This window comes from Buteo buteo, chromosome 29, assembly GCF_964188355.1.
Source record: "Buteo buteo chromosome 29, bButBut1.hap1.1, whole genome shotgun sequence".
NCBI classification, from domain to species: Eukaryota; Metazoa; Chordata; class Aves; order Accipitriformes; family Accipitridae; genus Buteo; species Buteo buteo.
Window position 1 is genome coordinate 3,842,411 of NC_134199.1, and position 22,714 is coordinate 3,865,124.

Genomic DNA, 22,714 nt, shown 5'->3' on the forward strand with positions numbered 1-22,714 from the left:
AATTCATGAATTCCACTGTTGGCGACTTACAGAGATCCTCCATGTGCAGGATCACTTTGTTACTTGCCTGCGGGCAGCAGGCTGACTGCCTGGTGGGATTGCCTGCCGAAGGGCTGTAATTTCTGACCTCCAAATCTTCAACCTCACAGCTTCTCTCAGTCTCACCACTGGAAGTCTACCTCAGTCCAGACAAGCAATCAGAATAATTAATCAGGCTGCTTTCTCCAATAGCAAGAAACAGGGCTTTCCCAAGCAGCTATTTCCCGACACTAACCTTGCAAATCTCCCCCCAGGGTGTATTCCCTGGGAAAAGTTAGGGAACAGGTTGGGACAAAGAAGCATCTGCACATTTCCTTGACTGGGGCCAATCCCAGGAGATCAGGAGGCCATGCATGTCTGTGAGCAGCTGCACCTGCAATCAGGAAGAAGAATCTTCATTTACTGTTGGAAATGCAGTTGCACCCAAAAAACCTCTTGGGGATTTTATTTTCTGCTGCAAGCAGAGGAGATACGGGGCCGCAACGGCTCTCAGGATACTGCTCACAAAAACTTGGGCTTAATTTTTTGGAAGAACTCCATTGCTGAGGAAAAATTCTGTCTCCCTGGTAGTTTAGGGCAAGTTCACTAAGTGATAAAATTCTGATGCTGACCTTCACCGATAATGTGGTAAGAATCCAGAAGAGTGAATACACCCTCAGCACAGTGCCTGCTCAGCTGCTCGTCTTAGAGAGATGTTTCCATCAATCCTAAAGAGGACCAAGGACTGTGATTCGATCAGCAGGAGAGGATGCGTTGGTGATCATCAGACCCTATAAAATCTTTTCTGATCCTGATCAACACCACTTTCCCAAGGGATGAGAACTAGCAGGCCAAGGTCACCTGCCTGGCTGAAATTCAGCCCAGGAGGGCTGGTTGAACAGTGATAAGAAAGAGGGCTCTTCAAACAAAAGTCTGAAATGTGTGGAACTTTTAGTTCTAGAGCAAGAAAAGATTTTGACCCAGTTTCAGATTTTAAGTCCATCTCCTAAACAAAAGCAGCTGAAGTTTAAATGAGCCAATTCTGCAGATCATTATGCTGCTATTACACAATTCCTTCCAATCCCTGAAGTGTGGAAGATGTGCCAACGCCAGCCCAGGCACATCTTTGTCATTTCAGCTGGACTTCCATCCTTTCCACTAAAGATTTCATTCTGCTAAACCATTCTTGACAAATGCCAAACACTAAAATCTCCCAAATATTTATTGTAATTTCTTTGGCCACACTATCACAAGTGCCTAAATTCCCCTTCTCAGTTGGAGAGCTATCTAGACTAGAGGTCTCCAAATCTTTCAGCCTAATAAACATCATAAAGGCTCATGAGCCCCTATGAGTAGTAAGGGAGAGATTGTTTGTGCCACAAAAGGAACAAAAATGACCAGCCATCCCCTGCTGGCTATTCTCCTCCCCTAAGAACTTGGTCTAATCCCCTCCACCCTACAGCCCGTAAAAAACAATGTGCCAAGGAAAGGGAGCAACTGCTGTGCATACTGATTCCCTCCCCCAGCTTGGACATGGCTCCTGGAGGACCACTGCCAGCCAACTGCTAAGAGCAACCCCCTCTGAGATGCTGTGCTAAGGCAGAAGGTTGCTTTTCATCCCTCTATCTTAGGGACTACCCAAAGAAACTGTCATGCTGGTTGCAGCTCTCCTGGGCTCGTGCAACAGCAGAGCTCTTCCCACAACCTCTTTGGGTCTCCAAAGCCCAGAAGATAAAAGGGCTGTGAAGACTGCAGCCAGCCTGGGACCCTCCCCGAGCCAGCCCAAGAAGCAACTCAGGCTCATCCAAACATTTTGGGGAGAAGGCAGAGGATGCAGTCCAAGGAGCACACTTCTATTTCTCTTCGAACGGTCAAGGTGCTAACACAGTGTCCTTTAGGCGAGGAGGTACACATCCTTGCTGACAAGCCATGCAGAGAGCAAGAGCCCAAGGTACTAAGGGAAAGGAGGACGATGTGCCAGAAACACAGGGTTATGGCAGCTCTCAAAGCCACCCCTGTGTGCTCAAGCGTGCCAAGGCCAACCCTGGAAGTACTGCTGCCTCTAAAAGAAGCTACAGTTGAGAAGGTAACATTATAAACCTATAAAATAAGGTTTTACTGCTGCTGACTAGCTGGGACATGCAGAACATGTGTTGCAGGGAACATAGCATGATTTTATTAGCAAACACAAAGCCATTCATGCAGAGTGGCCCAAATGGGGTGGGTTGAATTAAGAGAACAATAGCAGTTCATCAGATGGCCCTTTCTTTCACATATGTCTTCAACTTACTACGCTAGCAAATACTTAAAGCAACTTGGAAATACATTTTCATCTGAAGACCCTCACGTTATTAACACATTAGATTAAAATCAAAATAATTGAGAACGTAACCTATTCCTGATGCTGTTCATTAAATGACTAAATCTAAACCATCAGCACTCAGCCAGCCTCCCCCTTTTGGAAACTCACTTGCAATCAAGTGACTATTTGCCCGATTTAGCCCAAGCCAGCACTCTGCAGCTCTGCTGAGACTAAACGGCATGGTCTTTCAGCACTGAACACAATGCTGCCTCACTGCCCAAGCGTGTGGGTCACAGGACAGCTGTGGACCCCTGAAGTTGTCCAGGGGAAGATGTGCTCAGGCTCAGACCAATCCAAAAGGAAAAAAAAACCCTGTTGCGTCAGAGACTAATACTAACCATGTTTCGAATTTGATCATGGATTCCAGTTCCCCAAATAACAAAACAATAGACACCAAAGAGGAAAAGTGGAAACTGCTGCTTAGGGAAGCTTGCCATGACATGCTGGCTGGAAGTGTGCTGGGACTAAATCCTGCTGCAACCGGGCTGGGGCTCAGCACGCCAAGGCAGCCCACAGGAAAGGCAAGGCTGGCTTTCCCCTTTCGGAGCTGCCTGCTGGTCTGTCTGCCTCCCTGCCTGTTTCACCTCCAGCTCTCCTCGCAGCACCCGGTCTATGCACAGTATTTATGCCGCTCACTCACCCCAGGGTGGGAGGGATGAGAATAGATGAGCAGAATTGACAGTGGACAGAGGAGATGGGCTTGGGAAGGAGAGACTTCAAAAGTCACGCAGCAGGCTCCGGCTCTGAATGTTGTTACAATGGGCACCCCTGCAGTGACTTTAGGGTCTAGAGTTGCCTCGGTCTTGTTTTATGCCTAACCATTTTTAAGACTTTGCTTTGCAAAACAATCAGGTAGGTGAGCAGAGATGCTGCTGCTTTAAAGCTAGCATGAGGAACAGCCTGCCTACTGTTCATGGCTTAAATTACAGATCTGCCACAGGACACCAGTACAAATGATAAGGCAGCAGCGCCCTGGCTTAACCTTTGTCAAAGAATTCCTAATCTTCTCCAAGATTAGACTTTTGTTCTTCTTAACTGCCAGCCCAACACACCACCTAGACTGCAGGGGGCCAGGCCCACAAACACAAATTAATTACATCAGCTGTAATTCACACCTCTGGATGCTTTTGAAGTGACTCGTTAAGTGCTTTTGCATAAGACAGCTGGGGAAAAAAAAACAACTAGTAGTGTATCACATTGAAATATAGATTTCTGTTGCCAGAGGAGGACTACACAGATTAAACCCTCATATCCCAACTGGTGAATTCAAGCAGATGCAGTTTGTTTCAGTGCTGGTCTGTGTCTATCAACTCGCAGAGTCCAACCGGACACCTCTAGGATCTGCAATAGTAGCAATAAAACAGCCATAAGGCAAGCTCAGCTCATCACTTCATCAGTCCGCACCCCAGAATTCAGTCCCTTTCCCCCACAAAGGCTCAGAGACAGAGAAGCTTCCCAGCCACTGCAGATGGATGCTCCTGCCCACCATCCAGCCATGCCAAAAGGAAGCTGAAACGTCACTAAGGAAGATGGCATTCCTCCAGGGCTGGAAAATGCCCTGTCCTCATGCAAATTGTAATGTTTCCCCCCCACCGCCGAGTGAGCGGGGGCCTCCAAAGACCACCGCTGTGCAAACAATAAATGAGAAGTGTTTTGGCTATGGCAACCTTTGCAATATGACCTTGAGGCGAGCAATGTGCCGCTGCCGGCGAGTCTCCAGAGAGTGAGCTTGGTGTTGCCGCTTCGGCCGGCAGCAGCGGACCTGTGGGTAGGACAAGGCCAGGTAACCGCACAGTTGTTCCTGCTGCTCAGCACCCCACAGGGAAACTGAAAGATTTAGTCAATCCCATGTTGGTGCTGCACAGCTTTCAAGGGAGAAGGACAAACTCATTTTCTTATAATTCACTGGACGGAAATTGCAGAGCGGCTCAGTTTGCTCGGAGAAAACAATCCCCCATTGCACAGGGTGATGGCTGCAGCACGGAGGAGACCCAGCCGTGCCTGAGCAGTCAGCACTGCCGAAGCCATGCAGAGCCCAACCCTAACCCACGGCGTGACAACTTGTGAAGGGAAATCTCCATGCTTCAGTCCTCTTCCCGCTTGCCGCTTCCTTCCTGCTCCTTCAACCTGGGGACTACAGACAGAGAAAATCACCAGCAGCTTAATGATGGATGGGCAAAACCTTTATGCATATCAGATGATCACTACCCGGAGGCTGATGGGGGAGATAGCGGCCCTAAGCTCATCCTGCTGGAATGGCACGTCAGAAATGCTGGTGGCTTTCTGCTTCCCAGCGAGTGAGTGGGGTGGCAGGGACAGGACAGGGGAGACAAGTTTTAGCCATTTTTGCAAGTTTAGTATTCCTACAGCAACCACATGCTGCACAAGAACAACTTCCAAGCCAATTAGAAAATTAAAAAAAAACCAACCAACACTAAGGACTAATTGCTTAAGATAAAAACACCACTTATCTCCCAAATGATTTTCCCTGACCCTTTGGCGCATGGCGGTTCTCCTCTGAATAAAAATGTGAGGTATTTACCCAGGGTGGGATTTTCATGAGGGCCTGTAGGTGTGTCAAGGCAAGGTCAGTAAGGAGAGAGGATTTTTTTATTTTTTTTTTTAAATTTTTTTTTTTTAGGCCAACAGCTACAGCTTGGAATAGCTAGCAAGCAAGATTTCAGGCCCTCAGATTACCCTCCTGGTCTGCAAGAGAAGCAAGAAACTGAAAGTCAAATACAGGCTGAGAACAAATGTTCCAAGTTAAATATGTTAATCAATTAGATAATTGGAGTGAAAATGTTGCTTGGTGCCCCCAAAGAGGCCAGGAGAGGTTAGCGGGGAGGGGGGGGGAGACGTGGCAAAGCTGCAGAGGGAAGGACAGCCGTCCTCCACGAAGCGCTGAGGTTATGTGGTGGTGAAGCATTAAGGCATGTCAGAAAATAAACCACCTTTCTTGAATTCGTGATTTTTAGGATCAAGCAGAGAAACGCAGCTCCCAGGCCCATCTTCAGAGGCATCTCCTAGGCCCCCACCATGAATCAGAGCCACTCCTCGGCACTTGTCCCCCAGAAATGCAGAGTTTGCATCCTGCAGCAACAGCCAGGTGGGTCCCTGTGGTCCACCTCCTCCAGACCTTCCAAAAGCAAGCTGCTTTCGACAGAGGGGTTTCTTTGGGATGGCAAAGCCCTCCACGTGTGCAGGGATCCTGCAGCACCAAGCCTAGGCAAGGAGAGCGACCACCTCTCCCCACAGACCCTGCCTGTGGACCATCACAGCTACAACACCACAACCATGCGGAAGCAAGGCCAAACTCCTTCTTTGCATAGCCTGGAAAGAATCCCAGCAATTTCAACGACGGCAATCTCCCTGCCTGCCATCTCCCGCGGGTTTTCAGCGCGGCTCCTCGAGGCTGCCGAATGCCAGCTCGATACCCCGCACGAGTAAGTTATTTCAAGCATTTTCAGCCTGTGTTGTTGTGTGCCGAGGTAGAGTTGGGCGTGAAGAAAGCATTCGTTGAGTTAACTCTGTTTTACTCGGCAAGTGGAACAAATTTCATCACCCCCTACAAGTCCATTCTGTTTTCTATTTATACCACAGCCATTTGGTGCAGGACTCAGGAGCAGCAGGAACAGGTGATGTAATGCACTGTACAAACAGCATTCTGTTCATACAGTGGGAAAATAAAGTGCATTCTCTTGGTTTCTTTGATCACACTTAAAACAATCAGATTAGAAGTCACAGATAACCCAATACATGCTGGAGATGAAAGGACTCTAGAGAAATAAATCACCCAAAGTTAGATATTAAGCAAGATTTCTCTCTCAACAATCAACTTATCTGCGGAGAGAGGAGGAATGACCATGTGGTTTCAAAATCCTGCCAGGCATTTTATTTATTTTTATAATACCATAAAGCTACTCCACCCACTTTTTCAGAATGAACGTTGCATTACACAACACATCAAAGGGACTTTATGGCCTAAATTAAGCAATAAAATAGTTGAGATCGTGCGTTATGCTGAAAATTGGCTGGCTCCTGGTGCCTGGTGAGATGGGAGGTGAACACCGCATGTTCAGAGCACCTGAAGAAAGCTTGGGGTGGCATGGCCTGAGGTATCAAAGTGTGTGGCACTTGCATTTAATAGACCAAAGTGAAGTTCGAGGCCTCTGGTGCCCATTGCAACCTTCTCTTGCCCAGGGGACGGTACCAACCCAAGGTATGGCATGGGATATTGGTGCTGGCATGAAGAGCTTGGTGCATTAATAGGATATGGTCCTTCATGCCCATGACCTTTAAGGTTTGGTTTATAGACAAAGCTCTGTTGGAAGGTGTGGGCTTCAAGGATGTGGTTTCACACCTTTGACAGCAAGCCATGCCTTGGGAAAAGGAGACAGGAAAACCCAGGTGAAAGCTGTTGGTAGGTCTGCAGCACAGCTGTGTTTCTAGGCATCTCCTGCCTCTCCCACCTCGATCAAAATTACATAAAAATTAGAATGAAGCCCCTCTTGAAATGTTTCCTGGCTTCTATGCATTTTTAATTGAAAAATAACCAGAAGAAGAGATATGTAAGAGTGGTGTGTCAGTGCTATGTGTTTATTTTCCAGCTCTGCCTCATGTCCTTACACAGAACGGTGAGAAGTGAGAGGATATCAAGAGAGGAGAAAGTTGGCAGGTCCATCACTCTGGAGCAGAGCAGGCACTAGACAGAGTTTCCACTGGAGCAGCTTGGGAGGCACAAGAAAAGTCAACTCGCAACGACACATGAGCTGGCGGATCCCACACACCCTGCTGCATGCATGTCCTTTCCTTCCCGCTCTCAAAACAGGGTTTAAAAAAAAAAAAAGATTTAATTAATTTGGGCCCTATCATGATTTTCTGTGGCCTGACTCATAGCGTTTGATCTCCCAAGGCTGGCGAGAGGTGTTTGAGCCTGCCCTTGGAGCCCCCGGCACTCCAGCCAAGCACCAACAATGACTAGACAGACTTCAGCGCCACTCCTTCCATCTATCAATAGAGTCACTGTTGGGCGAGCTGACTCACAGCTTTCCCTGAGAATTGTTCAGCACTGGTTCTCCATCAAAAGAGCAAAAATAAAACTAAATAATTCTATGTTTGTGGAGAGTTAGTTTAGCAAGAAGAGGGTTTTTATTTTAAGGTTTTGTTTTTAGGAGGTTCCTCCAAAGGAAGCTTGCACTGCTGCTTTCGGGTGGCAGAATCATCCAGGAGCTCCTGGAGGACACTCAATCAGCTCTTGCTTCTAAGTCATGCTCCAAAGGCACAGTGAGGAGAATATTGAAACTTACAGACTGCATGTTAAGGAAAACACACATACACAAAAGTTCTGGAAACCCCCAGGTATGGAAGCAGAGCCATTCATAAACCAGCCTGCCTTGGCACAGCATCTCCTAGGGCTGCAGAGATCAATGAGAGGGCTTTTCATTTTCCCTGTACAACTTTCCACCCCCTTAAGCCAAACGTGAAAGCCCAGACTGGCCACATGGATCTACGTTACATCTTCCTCCACCACTCCCCAGAGCTGTGCTTGGGTTCAATGCAGTCAAACTCGGGTGGAGATGAACGAGGGGTGAACGTACCCAGCCTGACACTTCTATTGCTGCTGTAAAACACGAAAACCACCCAGAACTACAACAAAGAACTTCCCAGTAATGTCTAAGTTCAATTAAGTAATAATGTTTAATGCCCCACCAAGGACAGATGCAGCTTGGGAAGATGACGACAATGAAAGCTTCAGCATGAGTGAGCACGACACGAACCTGGGGAAACACAAGTTTACAGGTAGACCTTGGCCATGCAACATACACCGCAACCAAGTCACCCCAGCATCCCAGATCTGCATTCCCACACATGCCCTGGTCTTAGAGGAATGCCAGCACGGTTGGGTTAAGGGCAGGCGAGCAGCAGCAGCAAATGGGACATGAGGACCAACTCCCTGTGCAGACATGTCGGACGGGGGTAAGACATGCTTTTAGTCTGCAGTAGATCCAAGTTCAGTATGGCCCAATTCTCTATCTGCTCTACATCCAGGTACCATCGCACACCAATGAGAACTGGGATTTTCTATCGGCTTCCTTCAGGCTATAAAGCTTTAATTAACTGACTTCTCTATGGTATTCATGAACGTCAGCAAGCTCTACCACATCTTCTGATTAACTGCATTTAAGCAATTAATTCCAATTCAGCCTATTCCTCCTGAAACTTCATGCAATATGTCAGAATAAAGAGATGCCACTACCTTGTTAAGAAGACGGTAGCTGTCTGAAGAGTGTTTTAGGAAAGTACAAGCCAGACTTCTGCACAACAAAACATAAAGACAGTATTTAAGGTTTCTAGGTCCTTTGAAGGTCTCCAGGACTTTACAGGAGAGACCAGTCCCAGTACAAAGAAGGTACCTGATGCAATTGCAAGTCATGGGGGAGTCTCCAAACTTATCTCAATCAGACACTCTTGATTTCCTGTTTGTGGCATTGACAAATAAAAAGGTCTACATTACAGGTAATTATACTTCACAGAGGACAACAATTAAGAAATAGCCAATTACATTTTACAAGCTCAGGATAATCAAAAGCTTCCTCAAATATCTAGAACTGCAATAAGCACTTAGAAATGGCAACTCCCAACAAATTGCAGGTAATTTAGAGCAATTTACACAGATGACATATTTCCCTATCTGTGCTTAAAACTTTCAAACTCAGTTCTGAAAAATACTGCAGGAGTTCCTGGAATGTATCACTGCTGATTTCTAAAAATAGTGCATTGCCCATTCCCACCTTCGATGGCCTTGGAGGAGAGATGCAGGACCCCTGGTCACCACACTACAAAGAGAAATTCACTTTGAGGAGAACAGATTTTAGATCAGATATTTAAAGAAGGGGAGGATTGTAATGTGCATACCAAGTCTAAACAACAACAACACCACCAACAACAAATCAATTCCTTCTATTTCTGTTGTTTGAAAAATGCTCAATTTTAATACTGCATAATTTGATTTAAGCCTCATAGTTTTTAAAGGAACAGTCACCTGCTTTATTTGTAACCCAACGCTGTAGCTCCCACACAGTCAACACATGAGAACCAGGATCAAACAGCAAATTAAAAATCATTAAATGATTGAGAGGAAAAGAAACTACCTTTCTCATTTTCAAAGCTTAACCTTTTAGATGGGAGATTTAAAAACACCCCTAGAAGAGCAGAGGAGGAGAGACAAACAAGGATACGATCTAGTGATGGCTGTTACAGTATAGCAGTTTCATCCCTCACTTTCGATGCATCTTTTTTTGGGGGAAAAAAAAAATGCTTTTACTTGTTGATGTGGCTTGGGTTGATGGAACTGCACTTTTACCTCAGAGCAGGGCTCCCATATTGCATTTCACAATTCTTTGCAGTGATGGCTCCCTGTCTCCCAGCCACCAGTCCAGCTGTTAGTGCCATTACCTCAACTGTATGAGCATATGATTTCTGTAGTGCTTAATGTTGCATAAAAGCTGATGAAGTCCTTTAGACATGCATGTGACAGAGGAGGATCTGCTTGGCAGTTAATTAAGGACTAAAATCACGGAGGTATTGGTTGGAAGGGACCTCTGGAGGAGCAGAGTAGTCCAACCTCCAGCTTGCAGTGGGACTACTGTCAATACCAGGTAAGGTGGCCATGGCTGATGTACTTACTGAGAGCATGAGTATTTTAAGAAATCTGGTGAGAGAGGTAAAGTCACGATCACCTATGGTGAGATACTGAAACAGCCTTTTCTGATCTTGCATCATAGGGACCACAGGAAGAGCAAGGAGGAAGGATTAACGCAAGGAAAGCCAACAACATGCTTCTCCAAGAAGTGATGCACACCTATTTTGTGCATATGGGAAGTGGGAGATAGGACAAATAGTAAAGCGCTAATAAGGCACTCCTCCAGGACTCAGAGGGCACTCTGACCTCAAACAGCTTCTGACACCTCGCACAGTCAGCAGGTCCCCAGCCAACCCATGTGTGTGATGGGGCCACACCATCTACCCTCTTCTCTATTCCACCTCCTTAAGCCTGGATCGCTGCAGGTCGCAGACTGCAGGCAATACTTCCCCACTGCTCTCCCCTCCTTCCCTGCTACCGCGCTGCTGCTCTGATGCTCCCCACCTCCACGCTCACCCCAGCACCTGAGAAGGATTTCCCACCCCTGAGGTCCCCACCACTCAAACCCTCTTTCCAAGTTCATGCTCAAAATACGGTAACACAGAGGGAACTGATGCACTGGGCACAAAGTAAAGGTGAAATCCAGCAGCCTAGCGCAAATATAAACCATAGCTGCAGCGTCAGCTGGGGAGGGGAACTTGGTGCAGAAGGGTCACCTGCATGAAAAGGAGAGCTCACAAAAAACTTTTTAAGGCCTGAAAGCGCTCATTGTTTAATACAGAGTTTAGATCTGCAACACTAACAGGTGACCCTAAAAGGGAGGAAAAATTTATTTTCAAACTCTGTCTCTACCATAACTGCATTGGTAACAATACGGTTAGAAAGAGACCTCTCTACCATACTCCAGGACTGTTTTACTTGTCCTCCGTGCCAAAGGCAGAGTAACCCGATGTTATAAATCCTGTTCACGCTCAGCTATCACTCAGGACTGAATATAATCCTGTTTGACAAACCTACCTGTTTTATTAAGTTGCTAACTACACGAGTTAGATAATTTCAGATGCTTGCTCTTATAATCCCGATTTTGCCTACTTGGCATATCAATGCGTGTACATTCAATTTAAAAAGAAAAACTATTTTTAAAATTCAAATTTTAAAGGAAGCGCATTTTTCTTCCCTGCTAATTGCCTTCTGTGGCTTGGCAACACCTTTGTGGACAACAGGTGTTCCTGCCACTACTGTCCCATCTGGAACAAGAGGTTTGGCTCCAGTCCCACCCTCTTTCTTCAGCTGAGGCTTCCACGATGATTTCCAAAGCTGGGAAGCGAGAGGATTATGCTACTCCGTACCACCCGAGGCAACACACTACACCCAAGTCCACAGCCCAAGATGGGCTACCTGGGAGGGTTTCTGACATTGCTGGTGCCAAGCCACAGGCGGCAATTAACAAAGAAAAAGGGTTGCTCGTAGCTTGACTGCTGGCAATGTGGTTGATGGCTCCAGACAGAAGAACCTACAGGAGGCGAGAAAGAGAGCAATCCATGCAGAGCTGACTCAGGGCGTCACCGTCAGGGACCAAAACCCAGATGACCTTGCTGAGTCCAAGCAACTGCTGCCTCTCAAGCGTATCCTACCACTAGGGAGGCAGATCCAGCGAGCTGTAGGATGCATCTACCCTCCTGAGCATGTGGAAGAGCTGTGGGCAGGCACCGGAGGACTGCAAGGCCAGTATCTTCACTATAAAATCAGTGGGATATCAGCTCACTCACTACAGCTCCAACAAGCCACCTCTCCCAGGCTGAGCGTGCCTAAGTCAATGCTATTTGCATGGGAGAGTCAGCTCTCAAGGAGAGGAGCTCCAGCACTGCATCAAGAAAGGAAAACAGATCAACATGAGGCCAGCTGACTTTTCTGCCAAGGCTGCTGCAGGATCAGAAGAGCCTCCCTGAGCTCTTGACTAAAGCTGCAGCTGCAGGCAGCGGGGCTCAGCAGGAGAGGGGCTAGAACAAGCACTGGAGTTTCTGCCTTCCTCAAATTTGTCCATCTCTTAGAGCCAAGCAGCGTGATGCAGCAGTGGAGCTTGACTGGTGAACTGTCCCAGGGACTGAGGGCACCCTGCTAATGTCTGGATCAGAGACACAACTTGAGATATCAGTCTCGGAGATCCTTCCCCTCCTCTCCCTGCTCTGCTGCAATGGAGCAATGCGAAAGGCAGTGCAGGCTGCAGCAGGCATCCGCGCGGTGCCGTGCCTCTTGCTGGAGGAAAAACGCGCCCTGAACCTGATGAAACTGCAAGGCGTTGGTTGCACGGCAGTGACACCCGCTGCAGTGCCAGCTGCCCTCCCGGCCACGTGGGCAAGAGCCCTGCCCTGCGCGGATGCTTATCTGGGCCGGTGAGTCGGGCAGAGTGCTATGTTAGCATAAAAACAACAACAACCCCAAACAATTTTCAGCCAGTTCAGTGTAGTGCATTTCCAACTTCTTGGCAATCACAGAGAGAGAAGCATGTGAAAAATGCCCCTCTCTCAGCGCAGGCTACCTTCTCCTGAATACTGCAAGTTTGAAAATAAAAATACTGAGTTTTGCCCAGTTGGGCAGGAAGCACCAGCACCTGCAATGACACGCCACGAGGGAAAGCACCATACCCTCCAACACCCCTAGAATCAGACGTGGCAGGCCTGCTGCATCTGAGAGGGACCATCCAAAGGAACTTCCCTCCCTTCTTCCCTGGACCACTACAATACATCCACCAGATACTGCTGGAGGGACGTAAAAAGAGGAGAGCAGATATAGCCCACAGCCACGACAGCCAAGCCATGGGCACACAAAGCTGCTCCCCAACCACCCCTCCACCAGTCCCATCAACATATTCGTGTCATCCAGCTGCTACAGCCTTTGCCACCTAAACTAAACCTACAGAGAGCAAATCTGCATGAAACAGTTATTAAAATGGTGCGAGCCTCAGCACCCTGCCTATGCTAGTGCCAGCCACTGCTACAACTGGTTCCACCTCACCAGTGAAAACTCTGGAGACGGAAAGGCCAGCAGAGACAAAGGTGTGCTGGGTTTACCTTTGAAGGGATTTAGATCTGGAGTACTCAACACCGACGAACTGCTGAGACAGGCATTTAGTCAGGTGTATAAACATCACGGACAGCAAACGCCAGCCTTGCAAGAATTCTCCTCCAAAGCTTAAGAATAAATTCAACATGTTTTTAAATAATTATGGATGAATCATTCAAAAAAACTTTCTACATTTTATCTTCAGTTGCTGACAGTGATTGTGCAGCTGTTTTGTTTTTAATACAATTACATATTCCCACCTACTTGCACTCTTAGTGTGTAGCAGAGTACCTCAGGTAGCAGAAAACCTAAAGCAGAGGCTGACATTTCCTTTTGGCCTTTGGAAGTGACAGAACAGTTAACACAAAACATAATTTATTTGAGGTGGGAGGGGGAAAGAGAGGCCGCAAGTTAATTTCCCTTAGAAGCTCGATGGTCCCCACCCAGAAACCTGCACACAAAAGAATACTGCCTTTTAAACTGGTAGGTTAGGTCTGAGACCAGAGTGAAGGTTTGTCAACCACGACAAGCTACAGCTTGTTTAACAGTCGACTGGAGGGTTGAAAAGTCTAATAAAACTAAAGGGCCTTCTATAACAAAGTTGCTGCCACTTAAGGAGAACATTCACACCCATTCAGTGGGGTTTCTTTTTTTTTTTTTTTCAAACATGCAAAGGTACTTGGAGGCTCTAAAGTGAGCAAAGACACACCAAAACCCAGCAGCTAGAAACTGAAGCTGGAAAAAACTGAAGCAAGCAATAAGGAACACACTGGGAACAGTGAGAGTAACTAACCACAGGAAGAGATAACAAAAATGCTGCATGACCTCCCATCACTTGGATGCCTTTCTAAAATAGACTCTTCAACCTGACCACAAGTTATTGTGCAAGAATCACTGGCTGAAGCTGTGTGACCTGTTATCTCCAGGATTACCAAAGGAAAGTTTTTCCCATGCCCATTTGGAAAGCTTCCTCTCTTCAGGAGGAAGGTTTATGAATCAGTTTTAGCAGGCTCCTCCAGCCTCTTCTGGGGAAGACCCAAAACCATCACCTGGGGACAGCAGGATGCTCTGCCTTCTCAAATGCCTACGGTTGGGCTAATTTCCCCAGCCAGCAGCACTGAAACCAGGACAACTGCATATATCTGGAGGGGAAAACCACAGTGCCGTTTTACAACGTGACAAATCCTGTGCTGTAGTGACAACTTCTACACATCCCTCGCTGCCCATTTCCATCTCGTTTCAAGCTCATCTATTTTTGCCAACATCGGTCCATCTTGAGGAAAACAGGGTCAAGCGAGCGTTTTCAAAGTAGGTTTTCCCAAGAGAGGAAAACAAAGTTTCCCTGAACGTGGAGATGTTCAAAGACACATTAAATATAAGTACTTCCACAACAAAGATGGCCGCTTCTGCCATTTCTTTTCCTGGCAGAGCCATGGACCAAGCAACAAAGGACTTGGGGTGATGGTCTTCATCCAGCGCTAGCAGATCAGCAGAAGACACATGCTGCACACACCTGAGGTTGCCAGCATACCCAACAGCTTTCTTTTGTGGCTTTGCTCAAGAAGGAACATTTTTCATTTCCTAAGAAATAAATGTTATGACAGTCACATGGACTGAATTAAAAGTACAAAGACAAGGCTTCTTAGCCAAAGACCCCAACTTTTTATTAAAAAAATAAAAAAATACATGGCCTGTGGAAATCCAATCTGGGTAGGGCCATAAGGAGAGCAAGAAGGTTCCAAGGTCATGTTTTACAATCTTTTGAAGCAGGAATGAAGCCGATGTCCGAGGGAGGCATTTCATGCTGCACTCTGTACAGAGCTTCCCTTTCTTCAGCACGCTGCAAATGTTACAGTGCAAGAACTTGCTGTCTTTGCTCAGGCACTTTTATTTATACACAATAAAGCCCTTGTGCAGGAGATCAAGGCTGTATTTCATTGATTTGACATGATGGTTAACCTGTGAACTTTGCCCCTGCTAATAGAATAATTTCTATTTGTTGATTCCTCTTTTGGGATCCTCGAGGGTAACAGTCGCTTCATCCCAGCTCTCATTTGCATGTCTGGTGCCAAATGGTTTTACAGCTCTTACTTCCGTGGGGCAGAGCCAGGACAAAGTTAATCAAACCCAGTAGCTACAGCTGGATATGGAGTCCCTGTACCTCTCTCCCTGGATCCCACCTATAATTCCCAGGAGCTCTCCTGCAACTTGGCTCCGATTTGTACTTTGCTTGTGAAAGCCTGGATTGGTCCTCAGCTACCAAAGGACCGACCCCACATGTATACATGTGCTGGCGGAAGGTCCCAAAGCAACCGCCCGGAGCAGGCTGGCAGCAATGGCACAACAAGGAAGCTCCTCTTCCAGATAAATCTTGCCCAGTCCAAGATGCTGATTGCCAGCCAAGAAAAAGACCAAAATTTATGATTGTAAAGAGTAAATCTGTTGAACACTAAAGGCACGGTTTTCCAGCAGAGCTAACCCACTCTAAATATGGGCTGCTGGAAAAAAGGCAACCCTACCTCCCCACTCCTACTGCTCTCCTCCTTCCAGCACCAGCATTTTTCTGAACACACACTGGAGATAAATGAGAAAACCCTAAACCTCCAGAAAAAAGGAAAATGAAAATGGAGAGAGGGAGAGGACTGAGACTCTCCAGTCTACAACAGGACAAGGAATACGTGGGGGTTAGAAGACCAAAGGAAGAACAAAATCCAGTAGCTTCTGTCATTAGCTCTGGAGGTAGGTTCAGGGACTAACATGAGGTGCTGGTGAGACCAGTAGGTCTCACTGGGGTATATCAAAGAGTTTTTTTCCTCTAGCTATAGTTTTCCCTCCCTCCGCTGTTTTTCATCAGGATAGATGAAAGCTATTAATCTATTAGCTATTTAGATCAGCTAAAGACCTTCTAAAAGCTGGTATTTCAAGGACAGGTTGTATTGTGGGGGCCACAGGACCAAAAAATTCCAGGTCTTACCACAAAAGTATACTCTGGAATCTTCAAAGGTAAAATCCAATTTCCATGTGGGTTTTATAGAATTTGGATAATCTGACTTAAAACTGCAACGGTTCTACTTAAATTCATCACTGCCTTACAACAGTGAAGAACCCAGACCAGGGCTGTGAGTCATGATGGTTTTGCTTTTACACGCAAGCGTGACCTGCTACAATTTAATTTCTGAGCGTGACTTCAGGCAAAGCAGCTCGTTCTGGCACATGGCAGAGGGGAACGAGAAGATGCGTGTCTCCAAAAGAGTCAGACCTTTCCTGAAGTGCCAGGAGCCGGGTATTCAGGGTTGCACCAGCAAATGGGCAGCTCTGCCCCCGACAAGCAGAGATGGGCACTGCAGCCCCCGGCGCAGCTCACACCTGAGCCACGTGCGTACTGCAGCAGTAGGAAAAAAATGAGCCTTTTAACAAACAAATCGATCCCAAACCAGCTGACCGCTGTGAGATTGTGTGTTTCCAAGAGTGACGCCTTCTTTGCAGAGTCCAAAGCTGCAATTCCAAGTGAAGCAGGCAGCAATTAACTAATTACCCGCATTAGGATGGATGGTGTTGGACCCGTTTTATATCTGGTATGCTCAAAAGCGTAGCTCTTCTCCGGTATTGTTCCACTTCCAAATCACCTCCACTACCCTAGCAGCAGAGCTACGACATCCCATTGCCATGGAAGAGGTTGATAACGAGGCACCACGGACAACCGGCCTCACCCATGCGGGGACAGCGCAACACCAGCTGCTCCACGCTGCCCAGTGAGACCAGGCGGAGCAAACCCCTGCTCTCAACCAAGTGTCAAATCTTTTCAGAAAGATGCTCAGAATTATATTCACCAGCAATTTGACTTTTTAATCATTTCAATTACTGTGACTAAAACCCTTCAATCGGAACAAAACCACGGAAAAATAACCCCTCTCCTTCTGAAACAGCCTGCCTAGCTTAACAGACCATACCAAATTGTGAAGGTTTTTGCTTTTGTGGTCTTCACATATTTCATTTAAAGCAGATAATTAACCTCAGTTTCTAATTTCAAATCCTCCACATAAGGAAGCGAGGCAATTGAATACATTCACTGACAGACGGAAAATTAAAATATTACTACAGCTTCTGCATGTGGCTCAAAAGACAGGGCCTTGCAAAAGATCTTTCTTCTTTTATTTGACTGATTAACTGTAATTTGCTTAATGGATTTAAGGATGAGCCTAATAATCCAATGATATTTCCAGGAACTGATTTAGGATATCAGCACCTCTGTTATGAGGGTTTTCTTAAACAGCAATTTTCTGCACTACACATACAGCCATTTCTGAAACCAGATTTTTCCACCATTCTAATAAAACCAGATCCATGATTTATTTTAAATGCACAGTGACTGCATGACTGGCCTTGCACCACGCAGCCACAGCGCTGTAACTTCTTGGAGCACCTTCTGAAGCCCCAAACCTAGGGATGAGCCACGACCACAGCGTGCTCCAGCAGCCAGTGACCCAGCCGTGAGGACAGGGAGGACTTCTTTGCACGGCTTGGGAAGGTGGGGAAGTCAACAGCTCTACCCTAACACGAGGCCAGCGTGTGTTTGCCCAGGACCCCCACACCCTTCTCAGTCCCTTTTCCACCAAGAAAGCTTGGTGTAACAGGATTTCACAGTCTGTCTCTATAGTTAATAAATCCAGGACCTAACAAACTATTAAAGGAAAACATCCAAGAGGCAGTCATTTTTAAAATGTCCAATAGTAACTAATTATTCAAGGGATTAGTCCATTATAGCAACAACAAAGAAACTCTTAAAACATAAAGCCAAATTGAACAGCAGATCAAAACCAAGGTGTACCCGCCCCATGGGCTACCTCCTGGGTGCACTTCTCAGCACCCTGGGATCAGTTCAGCTGCCATTCAGCCTTTCAGCACCCAATTCTTTCTGGGTTTCAGAACCCAAACCAACCTTGTTCTCAAAACACAGCATTTCATGATTCCCACCATCAGTGTAAGTGCACATCAAAATAGGACCATTGCCAACCCTGGACCAGATGGGCCATGGCTCTGTCTCACCCAGACATGAAGCCCTCCAAGGATGGAGATCCCTTCCCATCTGGAGACCTGTTCCTGGGCTGCATCCCACTCCTCATGAAGATTTTTCTTCTGTCATGTCCAACCTGAAACTCCCCAGCACCAAAAAGAGGGGGATATAATTCCCCTTTCATGCTTCTAAGAGAAAAGATTCTGTAACCCAAATAAAACTCAATCACAACAAAATAAGGTAGCTGTTTGCTGGAGGAGGGGAGAAAAGCTATCCATTTATCAAAAGAGAGTGCTAAAAGCTTAACTACTTGTCTTTAAAAAGAAGCCAAAGCACTGATCCATAACCAAACAACAAATACACCACTTCTTCATCTTGATTTGTGTAGAGGCAAAGCTATGGGCACAAAAGGTATTCTTCTTCAAATAAAATCCATTTTAAAACCTGGCAACCGCCAGTATAAATACTTTACACTGTTAATGTAAGCATTTCCACGTAGAAGTTTCATCAGCTTAACAATCTATTTAAAAAAGCTGGCATAACTTCTGTGCAAAAACACCATCAGTCTTTGTCTTGTATATCTTACAGTGCTCCAGTCAGTAAATTACCACTTAGCACTATTAGCATCAGACCCCACCTCCCCGTTAGACTCACTAACTTCTCTCAAGAACAATGCAGAACCAAAACTATTCTTCTATAACTCATTTTCTTTAAAATTGGAAATAGCCACTGCTCTACACAGACTCCAAACAGGGTTGTACTGATTACAAGTGATGTTATGGGCCTAGCAATTTTAATTCAAGCTAAGTGTCCAAACCTTTTTTTTCCGCCTTTACATATGGGTATAACATTCAGTAACTGCTTTTTTCCAGCAAACAAGCTCTCATGAAGCTCCAATAGCCTAACTCCAAGATGCACATGCTGCCTCTGCAGTCAAACAATAAGACAGTAACACATGCCTTAAACTTTCTAAACGCAGACTGCTCCTGCATCAGTGTTTGTGATTTTGCATCCCCAGTTTTCCACCCGTTCAGTACAATTAACACCAATTCCTTCACCACACAGTCTTGAGTCAGAAGTGTGCAATTTAATATTATGAACGAAGCAGCAAACTCAAAATTAGGTCTGCCAGCTAAATTTCAGCTTCTTCCTGATGCAGGCCCAGCTTCTGACCACTGGACCATTTATGCTGCCGAAGCCATAGAGAGACCCTGCATCTTCCCTGAACCAGCCTACACCGTTCCTCTCCACGTTACAGTTCATCACTGCCTCGTCTCAGACCAGAGATTGTCACATCCCTCTAAAGCTCCTTCAGCTTTTCTCCACTAGCTTTCTTTGCACACCCTGTTATGAAGAAGTGCTGGCTGTATTTTTTGGGGAGAGCTGCCCTCACATGTGTCCAGAGAGGCTGCCAGTACATGGGCACAAGCATAAGGACTCTCCTGTTGATTTCTACCAGCCCTGGTGGAGAACCACATCATCCATCCCTTTCATCTGAGCCACCAACACTCGTGAAACGCCATAAGATTAGTCAGCTCAGCACTGTGGAAATTAAAGCTTGGATCTTGTAGCCAGCTTCCTTTAAAACAAACCAACCTATGTGTATATCAAAGCCCCCGTTGAGAAATTTCTCCATCCGCACCTAGCGGTTCCACCACAACACTCCTCAACAGCCAACAACTGGAGATTTCACCCACCACCATGTGTCCTCTCATCACCATCATCCAGGTTTCCTTTTCAACACATTGTGCGCTTCATGACACGGGTCAAAACCCAAAACAATTGGCAGAACTAACCCAAATCTCCCAGTTTGCTTGGCTTTCAGAAGAGACGAAGGCAGAGCTGCTCGCAGGTAACACCATGTGCTCTTCTCACTTCCCACCACAGGAAGAAAGTAAAGGCAACAGCTGTGAGCACTGCTCTCCAATGCTTTGGGAGTGGGAGCAGAGCCCCTTCCAACACAGAGCTAAAGAGACAGCAGTAGAAACCCACCCTGACAGAAGAGACAACTACAACCTTTCACCACCAAACACCAAATTTCCAACTTCTTAAGACGTGGGCGTTTTCCTGGAGTGCTCAAAAACCAGGCTGCAGGGCAGTTCTCAGGCACAGGTTTAATTTCTGCTCTTCAGATCCGAGGAACGCTGTCCCAGTGTGTCAGAAGAAGGTTAATGAACGATTTAGCCACCCTCACAACCACGTTAGTGTCACTTTCGGAAGCTGCAAGTTAATGCCCGAGATCTTCGGGGGTTACCCTCTTTGAAGTTCACTGATCCATAACCAATGTCCAATTAATTTGCAGGAGCCTAACTATAATGACTATTGGCCTTTTCCTATGCATACAAAAACACAGTGGGTAACGGTGATGCTTTTGGCTTCAGGATATTCTCAAATACGCATGCACATTTGCACACCTTCAAAATATCCAATGCTAATAACGGGTTGTCTTCTGCCGTTTGAGGAATTTTTTATGTTTGCTTGGCCGAGAGCAGAGCTACGGCATCAAGATTTATGAACTTTCTGCTGCAAAAAATTTGGAGCTGATTCAAGATGCTCATTTGCTAACAGAGAAATACTTCTGTTGCATTTGCTCAGACTCCTCTTTAGTTAGGGTTTCCATGGAAGTCAAGGAATAGATGTTCAATCTTGGGAAGATTAAACAGGCCCTCAGATATAATGCAAAACAGCTTATTTCAACATTCCCTCAAGAACAGAAACAAGAAATTCTTCCACACATACGCAAAAAAAAAAAAAGGTTTGTGGAAATTTTCAAAATAAATTGGGACCCAGCCTTTCAAATGCTGCATGCAGCTATTGCTTCTTGCTGCAAGCAGCCCCACCAGCTTCCAGTATAGTTACTCAGGTGAGAAAGTCAATGAACAAAAAAGTCTGCAGGATAAAGATGCTACAGCTTAAAGCCCAGCTTATTCACGACAACTACTGCTATACAACATCCAGGAATTATGTTAATTCAACCACAAGGTCTTGCACAAAGAGGAACAATCACCTCATAAATTAGTATCTCAGCAGATTTTTTAGAATTAAAAACGCAGAGATTACGCAGTTCGGCAGCATCCTCCGTGGCGATGCTCTGGATGCTACTAGAGCTGACACACCAACATTTAAAAAATAAAATAAATCACTTATCTTCAGTTATTCCAGGCTGAGAAATGACTCCTGCTCTGGTGAGAACGGTAAATGTTTCCATGCCTCCCTACCCCACAGGTCAATGGAACGTCAGTAGCCACAATGACAGGCTGTTGGACACTACAAATTAATAGCAATGCATTTTTTCTGACCTCCATCCCCCAGGTAAAGATTTATTTCATGTTGTTCCAATCTGGTATGAAAATGCCCAAGACCGAGGAACTCTACTCCAAAATGCTTCTATTGCACAGCACATTTCTTAAACCATTTTAAAATCTGGCACAGATATATTCAGATAATGGGTAAAGTGCATTTTTTTCTGAAGCTGGAGCTGAAAAGCGCAGTGTTGCATGCGGGTTTTTGCTACCTGCTCTAGTAAGGAAACCAAACACAGTTGAACCTCAAATAAGTTATTTTCAATCTTAAAGCCATTACTGCTTAAATAAAAAGATACTTAAATCGTAGACTTTTCTAATCCTTCGCTTATGGTGAGTACCTGACCGCTCAGTGAAAACGCACTTCAAGAAACATTCAAGGTTTTTATTAACTCCATGGGAAAGTCCTGAGACCCTGGGACATTTTTTCTGACTCCTGATTAAAACAGCAGGAGTCCGCATGAATTCCCCTTCTTTTTTTCCCTAAGAGTTCCACATGCAACATTCCCTCCTCAAAATCTATAAGAAAACAAGAATCAAACCGAAAACATTTCGCCAGCTGAAAGGCGCCGAGACCTTGTGTGGGGCGGGATGCGTATCCAGCTGCCAGCCTAAAGGGACGACCGAGGGAGATTAAATACAGAAATGCTTTTCATAAGGCAGGCGGCTTTGAAGAGGACAGTTCAGCTACTTCATTTCGTAATCTTCACAAAGCGTCAGATTTTAGCCTAAGCAGGTCTTAAAACAAGGAGATTTTATTTAAAAAAAAAAAAAAAAAAGTAGGAATGTGTTCTGGCCGGGTTCTGTTGATTCAGCAAGGGTTAGACACACACACGCTTATTGATCCCAGAGAGCTCCCTGCTAAGTTAATTGTCTGGAATTTTAACTGAGCTCTCAGCAAGTTTCAAAATCCATGTTGGCTGGAAGTGGGTGGGGGACCCAGAAAAAAAACAGGCTGCAAAACTCTGCAACTCCTCCAGTTAAAAAACCCAGCAATTACTTTGCTGAAGGGAAAAGCTACAGCAGGGAATGGTTTTAACTGGATTCGGTGATTCTGACTTTGACACTACTAGAATTCAGTGCTGGGAATCTTGCGTGCAAAGCAGTACCACTACCAGGGAGCACTCTGAACCCCATTCCTCTCATATAAGCAGGTGACGATATCTCCTGCAAGCTTCCTGCAGCTTCTAGTTGTGGCTCATCACGACTTCCTCATACATTTACACAGAGGAGTTTTACGAATAGACGTACTTGCCTGCGTTACAGTAACTGAATGCTGACCTTCTGCTGGTGTGAGCTACAGCCAACCTGAA

The 22,714-nt window shown here is 45.9% G+C and overlaps 1 protein-coding gene across 3 annotated transcripts in view; it reads right to left on the reverse strand.

Moving 5' to 3' along the window:
- The window catches only part of AXIN1 (axin 1), a 73,559-nt gene that overhangs the window by 47,044 nt on the left and 3,801 nt on the right, over positions 1-22,714 (reverse strand). The gene's annotated exons all lie outside the window — the stretch shown is intronic.